The sequence below is a fragment of the Triticum urartu genome, chromosome 6A (assembly GCF_056163025.1).
Source record: "Triticum urartu cultivar PI428250 chromosome 6A, HENAU_Tu73, whole genome shotgun sequence".
In the NCBI taxonomy this organism is placed as follows: domain Eukaryota; kingdom Viridiplantae; phylum Streptophyta; class Magnoliopsida; order Poales; family Poaceae; genus Triticum; species Triticum urartu.
Window position 1 is genome coordinate 42289351 of NC_141878.1, and position 6874 is coordinate 42296224.

The 6874-nt window shown below is 43.1% G+C and overlaps 1 pseudogene; it reads right to left on the reverse strand.

Annotated features, from left to right (window-relative positions):
- Nucleotides 1-546: 546 nt before the first annotated feature.
- Nucleotides 547-3755, reverse strand: LOC147963718 (uncharacterized; annotated as a pseudogene).
- Between the last annotated feature and the right edge of the window lie 3119 nt (nucleotides 3756-6874).

A 6874-nucleotide genomic window follows, 5' to 3' on the forward strand; every position in this document is an offset into this window, starting at 1 on the left:
TTACACTTGTTTAAATCTTGGTCAAAGTTAAGTTTGACCAGAATTCAAATGAGCAAAACAAATTAAAAAAATCAAAAAATGGAAAAACCAGCGCACATAGTCTATACATATAGAATATATGTGTAGGAAAGTTATTTGGCTGATTTAGACAAGGTCGAAATTTTTTTTGCTTCGAAATGAGGCCGTTTACCCTACCTTTGGACCCCTCTTTTTAGCACATTTTTCATGAAAATTTCAAAAAGCTCACCACAACTTCATTTTGGATTGACTAAGAAGTATCCAGGCTTAGTTTTTCATTTTGATGTTTTACACTTGTTTAAATCTTGGTCAAAGTTAAGTTTGACCAGAATTCAAATGAGCAAAACAAATTTAAAAAAAATCAAAAAAGGAAAAAACCATGTGCTCATTCAAACATCATGTCTAACATACTTCTATCATGTCAAACCATGTGCTCACCATAACATCATCCAACAGAAATACAACATGTCAAGTGATAAATGTTTCATAATACAACATCATCCCTTATTCATAATGTTTCATAATTATTCATAGATAGCGTTGGGGCTTCTGTCTGTTCCTTGAGCTTCTTGCCATCACTTTGCTCCTCGTGCACCTTGTGCTCATTGTTTCTTCTCTTCTTCTCTTGGTTGTCGATACGTTGTGTGTCTTCTTCAAACCTACCATAGAGCTGTGCAAAACATAAACGGTAATGAGATCATGTCAAGTGATAGATGTACAATAGTATTTGACCATTGCAAGATTTACATACCTAGCAGAACTCACAACAACAGAAGGTTGGTCACCATTTGGAGCCTCACTTGGATCATCATTTGGAGCCTCACTTGGATCACCATGATCACCATTTAGAGCCTCACTTGGATCATCATTTGGAGCCTCACTTGAATCACCATGATCACCATTTAGAGCCTCACTTGGATCACCATTTGGAGCCTCACTTGAATCATTATTTGGAGGATATTTTGGATCATCGTCAAAATCATGCGGTTGTTGACCATCATCATTTGGAACCTTGTCAAAATCCTCATCTGATGCAACCGGCTGTTGACCATCATTTTCATCATCTGTTGAGGCAACCAGCTGCTGACCAACATTTTCATCGAAGCCTTCATCGAAACTCTCTCCGAACGCTGGATCTACTGTGTTATCACAATACTTAGCAAAATGACCAGACCCACCACACCTTGTGCACTTACGCTTCCTCGCTCCAAGTCCAGCTCCTTCGCTGCGAGGTCTGCTTCGACTCCTCCTTGGTCTACCTGCTGCTCTCTTCAGAATTGGAGCGCAAAGCTTGAATCCAGGGTCCACCATGTCCCATTGTTGTTTTCCCTCCATAGAAGGCAAGGCATAAGCATATGTGGCTTTGAACCTTGCAACAGAGTAGTAATCATGCACATACTGATGTATGTTCCCTGCTGGACCTGGGAGAGAAGTGATGAAAAACAAGGCATGAATGCATGGCAACCCAGTTATCTGCCATTGCCTACAACTGCAAGTTCTAGCTTCTAAATCCACTGGATATCTCCATTCCCTCTTCTCTTTATCCAAATATGATATCTCTGCTGTGGTACCCGAGCAAAGAGTCATGTTCATTTCCAAGCCTGTTGTCTTCTGCTTCAGTTCATTCATCACGGCAGGGATGATAATGTGGCCCATGAATTTTTCCTCGGCTATTCCTGCACGATAATGAAATTTCTGCATGTATTCTATCCTTATCCTGTCAAGCAAATCCACCACATAATGACCCTTTAGTTTCCGGATCGTTGAGTTGAAAGACTCTGCTAGATTATTGTGCACATAGTCAACTTTGCTCACTTCACTGAATTGGCTTCTGGCCCATAACTTGGAGTGGTGTGTTTCCAAGTATTCTTTCACTTTGGGATTCATGTATAACTGCCTCAAGTGGTAGTTGTGCTTCTTCACACTGCATGTCAAAGATGCTGGCCATAAATTGTCGGTATACACCTTTCCTTTGAATTTCTTCATGAAATTTGCAGCAAGGTGACGCATGCATTCCCTATGCTCTACTCCAGGGAACACATTATCCACGGCCACTTCTAAACCTTTGCAGGCATCTGTATGAATGACCAACCCATTGGGATGTGCAATAGCCCGGCGGAGATTATGCAAAAACCAAGTCCAGCTCTCCTCAGACTCTGTCTCCAGCACACCATAGGCAACTGGAAATACAAAACTATGTGCATCAACTGCACAAGCTGCTACTAACTGTCCTTTAAACCTCCCTGTGAGAAAAGTGGCATCAATAGCCAAATAAGGCCTGCAGCCTGCCAAAAAACCCCGGCGACAAGCCTCAAAGCAGACAAAAACCCTCCTAAAGCATTCCTTGGTCTTTGTCACTCCCCTGAATGTGTACTCCACGGTGTGGTGATCAATATCTACAATACTACCTGGGCTTGTCCTCTCCACTTCACCTTTGAATGAATACAACAATTGAAAACTTTCCTGCCAGTTACCATAAATAGAATCCATAGCATGTTGTTTACCATTGAACAACCTCACGTATGGTAAATCTATCTTGAACTTATCTTTGATGTTCTTCTGCAATTCCTTTGGACCCACTTGCTGGTTTTCTTTCACCCACTTCTTGACTTCTTCTGCCACCCATCTTGACTTGGCTCTACTGATTGTATCCTTCCTAAGGGTTGATTCCTGGCATGTGTGCTTAAAAGGGTTCACTTTGACCTGAACATTAGTGCTATTCCGCATTTTAGATGCAAGCAGCCTCCATGGACAACCTTCAGTCGGACAGTGCACTCTGTAACGTACTTGATCACTCTTGTCAACTTTGAAAGTACGTTCTACCTTGATGCAGTATGTCACAAGTGCATTTCTACACTCATTCATGGATGCAAAAACTGTACCTTCTTCCATATGAGGGTTCAAAGGGTCCCATTCAACAGCTGCAAGGTCTTCGTCCTCATCCATCGCGTCATCATCCACACGGACTGCATTGTGAGCCTCATCTTGATTTTCAGTCCGAGGTGCCCGTCGTAAATTCCGAATAACATCAGAATATAGCTTCTCTCCATCAACCCCAGAATTGTAGCCATCAGGCTCCGCTTCAAGGGGGACCCTACCGCTGTTGCCCACACTTGTCGAGCCACCACGTCGCCGTGCACCAACTGAACTGTTCTGGCTAGAGATGCCATTACGATGACTTGGTTCTCCCCGAGATGTTGCACCCGCCATCCTAGGTCCAAATGCCTACTCAAGCACATCAACTTGCAGCCTCACATGAAAATTATCTTTCTCTTTATGCCTAACAAACATAGTAGCTAGCTCTTCATCATTACTAACTGTCACCCAATTCTTTTCCCCATCATAGTATTTGTATACCACTTCATCAAGCAAACCCCAAGGATATTGGCTACAAATTACCTCCCCAAATTGTCTGAAACTCCAATTACTAGCCATTGGCAACCGATAATCAAAACCTCCTTGGTATTTCTTCTTATCCTTTGCATCGAACATGTATCGGTCCCTTCTAATGTGCACCATGAAAGCAAACCGCAACTCCATCCTAACCGGCGAAAAACAAAGACGCAATCAGCACACTAATTGGGAAAACCTACTCGAATCGAGTGTTCAAATGCACAACTAAGCTCAATCTAAACAAGAGGCGAGACTTACCCCTCGGGAACCCAGTCGTGGACGCGGCGGATTTCCGGCCCGATGCCTGCCTCGCCAAATACTCCGGGGTCGCCGCTGCTCACCATTTCGCCCTAAGGTTCTTCCTCCTAGTTTAAATAGCTCCAGCAGCCCCCCACCTTTGAGCGCTCCGGCCGGGCGCACGGAAGGAGGCCGCGCCGCGGATCGAGCAGGTGGTGGGCGCCCCACCCGTGGCGTCGTAGGAAGGTGGTGGGCGTCACAGGTAGCCGTGAATAAGTAGATATATCCATATCTGCTTATTTTCTTGTTACGATGATTTTCAACTTCACTCTGAAATTCCTTGAACTTTTCAAATGTTTCAGACTTGTGTTTCATTAAGTAGATATATCCATATCTGCTTAAGTCATCCGTGAAGGTGAGAAAATAACGATATCCGCCACGAGCCTCAATATTCATCGGACCACATACATCTGTATGTATGATTTCCAACAAATTTGTTGCTCTCTCCTTAGTACCGGAGAGCGGTGTTTTGGTCATCTTGCCCATGAGGCACGGTTCGCAAGTACCAAGTGATTCATAATCAAGTGGTTCCAAAAAGTCCATCAGAATGGAGTTTCTTCATGCGCTTTACACCGATATGACCTAAACGACAGTGCCACAAATAAGTTGCACTCTCATTATCAACTCTGCATCTTTTGGCTTCAACATTATGAATATGTGTGTTACTACTATCGAGATTCAACAAGAATAGACCACTCTTCAAGGATGCATGACCATAAAAGATATTACTCATATAAATAGAACAACCATTATTCTCTGATTTAAATGAATAACCGTCTCGCATCAAACAAGATCCAGATATAATGTTCATGCTTAACGCTGGCACCAAATAACAATTATTTAGGTCTAATACTAATCCCGAAGGTAGATGTAGAGGTAGCGTGCCGACTGCGATCACATCGACTTTGGAACCGTTTCCCACGCGCATCGTCACCTCGTCCTTAACCAATCTTCGCTTGATCCGTAGTCCCTGTTTCGAGTTGCAAATATTAGCAACAGAACCAGTATCAAATACTCAGGTGCTACTGCGAGCATTAGTAAGGTACACATCAATAACATGTATATCACATATACCTTTGTTCACCTTGCCATCCTTCTTATCCGCCAAATACTTGGGGCAGTTCCGCTTCCAGTGACTAGTCTGCTTGCAATAGAAGCACTCAGTTTCAGGCTTAGGTCCAGGTTTGGGTTTCTTCTCTTGAGTAGCAACTTGCTTGCCATTCTTTTTGAAGTTCCCCTTCTTCTTCCCTTTGCCCTTTTTCTTGAAACTAGTGGTATTGTTGACCATCAACACTTGATGCTCCTTCTTGATTTCTACCTCCGCAGCTTTCAGCATCGCGAAGAGCTCGGGAATAGTCTTGTTCATCCCTTGCATATTATAGTTCATCACGAAGCTCTTGTAGCTTGGTGGCAGTGATTGAAGAATTCTGTCAATGACGCAATCATCTGGAAGATTAACTCCCAATTGAATCAAGTGATTATTATACCCAGACATTTTGAGTATATGCTCACTGACAGAACTGTTCTCCTCCATCTTGCAGCTATAGAACTTATTGGAGACTTCATATCTCTCAATCCGGGCATTTGCTTGAAATATTAACTTCAACTCCTGGAACATCTCATATGCTCCATGACGTTCAAAACGTCGTTGAAGTCCCGATTCTAAGCCGTAAAGCATGGCACACTGAACTATCGAGTAGTCATCAGCTTTGCTCTGCCAGACGTTCATAACATCCGGCGTTGCTCCTGCAGCAGGCCTGGCACTCAGCGGTGCTTCCAGGACGTAATTCTTCTGTGCAGCAATGAGGATAATTCTCAAGTTACGGACCCAGTCCGTGTAATTGCTACCATCATCTTTCAACTTTGTTTTCTCAAGGAACGCATTAAAATTCAACAGAACAACAACACGAGCCATCTATCTACAATCAAACATAAACAAGCAAGATACTAATCAGGTACTAAGTTTCATGATAAATTTAAGTTCAGTTAATCAAATTAATTAAAGAACTCCCACTTAGATAGATATCCCTCTAATCCTCTAAGTGATTACGTGATCCAAATCAACTAAACCATAACCGATCATCACGTGAGATGGAGTAGTTTTCAATGGTGAACATCATTATGTTGATCATATCTACTATATGATTCACACTCGAACTTTCGGTCTCCGTGTTCCGAGGCCATATCTGTATATGCTTGGCTCGTCAAGTATAACCTGAGTATTCCGCGTGTGCAACTGTTTTGCACCCGTTGTATTTGAACGTAGAACCTATCACACCCGATCATCACGTGGTGTCTCAGCACGAAGAACTTTCGCAACGGTGCATACTCAGGGAGAACACTTCTTGATAATTTAGTGAGAGATCATCTTATAATGCTACCGTCAATCAAAGCAAGATAAGATGCATAAAAGGATAAACATCACATGCAATCAATATAAGTGATATGATATGGCCATCATCATCTTGTGCTTGTGATCTCCATCTCCGAAGCACCGTCGTGATCACCATCGTCATCGGCGTGACACCTTGATCTCCATCGTAGCATCGTTGTCGTCTCACCAAGCTTGTGCTTCTACGACTATCGCTACCGCTTAGTGATAAAAGTAAAGCATTACATCGCGATTGCATTGCATACAATAAAACGACAACCATAAGGCTCCTGCCAGTTGCCGATAACTCGGTTACAAAACATGATCATCTCATACAATAAAATTCAGCATCATGTCTTGACCATATCACATCACAACATGCCCTGCAAAAACAAGTTAGACGTCCTCTACTTTGTTGTTGCATGTTTTATGGGGCTGCTAAGGACTTAAGCAAGAACCAATCTCACCTACGCATCAAAACCACAAATATAGTTTGTCAAATAGACTCCGTTTTAACCTTCGCAAGGACCGGGCGTAGCCATACTTGGTTCAGCTAAAGTTGGAGAGACAGTCGCCCGCAAGCCACCTATGTGCAAAGCACGTCGGGGGAACCGGTCTCGCGTAAGCGTACGCGTAATGTTGGTCCGGGTCGTCTCGTCCAACAATGCCGCCGAACCAAAGTATGACATGCTGGTAGGCAGTATGACTTATATCGCCCACAACTCACTTGTGTTCTACTCGTGCATATAATATCAACATAAATAACCTAGGCTCGGATGGCACTGTTGGGTTTCG